The sequence below is a fragment of the Meleagris gallopavo genome, unplaced genomic scaffold (assembly GCF_000146605.3).
Source record: "Meleagris gallopavo isolate NT-WF06-2002-E0010 breed Aviagen turkey brand Nicholas breeding stock unplaced genomic scaffold, Turkey_5.1 ChrUn_random_7180001902137, whole genome shotgun sequence".
In the NCBI taxonomy this organism is placed as follows: domain Eukaryota; kingdom Metazoa; phylum Chordata; class Aves; order Galliformes; family Phasianidae; genus Meleagris; species Meleagris gallopavo.
In genome coordinates, this window is record NW_011165378.1 from 1 (window position 1) to 376 (window position 376).

The 376-nt window shown below is 50.0% G+C and overlaps 2 non-coding genes across 2 annotated transcripts; both read right to left on the minus strand.

Moving 5' to 3' along the window:
• Positions 1 to 44: 44 nt before the first annotated feature.
• Positions 45 to 115, minus strand: TRNAG-UCC. The gene has a single exon. It is a non-coding gene; the product is annotated as a tRNA-Gly (tRNA).
• Positions 116 to 140: 25 nt separating this feature from the next.
• Positions 141 to 214, minus strand: TRNAP-UGG. The gene has a single exon. It is a non-coding gene; the product is annotated as a tRNA-Pro (tRNA).
• Between the last annotated feature and the right edge of the window lie 162 nt (positions 215 to 376).

Consider the following 376-nt stretch of genomic DNA (forward strand, 5'->3'; position numbering starts at 1 on the left):
TCCGAATATTTCATTATTTCCTCAATTTATTGTAAAGAACCTGGAGCGGGTAGAGGGAATCGAACCCTCGACGTGAGCTTGGAAGGCTCGGGTTTTACCACTAAACTACACCCGCATAAAACATTATATCTAAAACCTGGTCGGAGTAGAGGGATTCGAACCCCCGACATTCTGCTCCCAAAGCAGACGCGCTACCAGACTGCGCTATACTCCGATAAAACCTGGCGGATGCCGTAGGAGTTTCACCTACACTGACGGTGGATGCACCGGGTTCATCCGGCGATTTAAGCCCTTCTCAAGGCTCCTAACCCGCTGCTCTCAAATTAAGCTACACATCCATGAAACCTGGTCGGAGTAGAGGGATTCGAACCCCCGA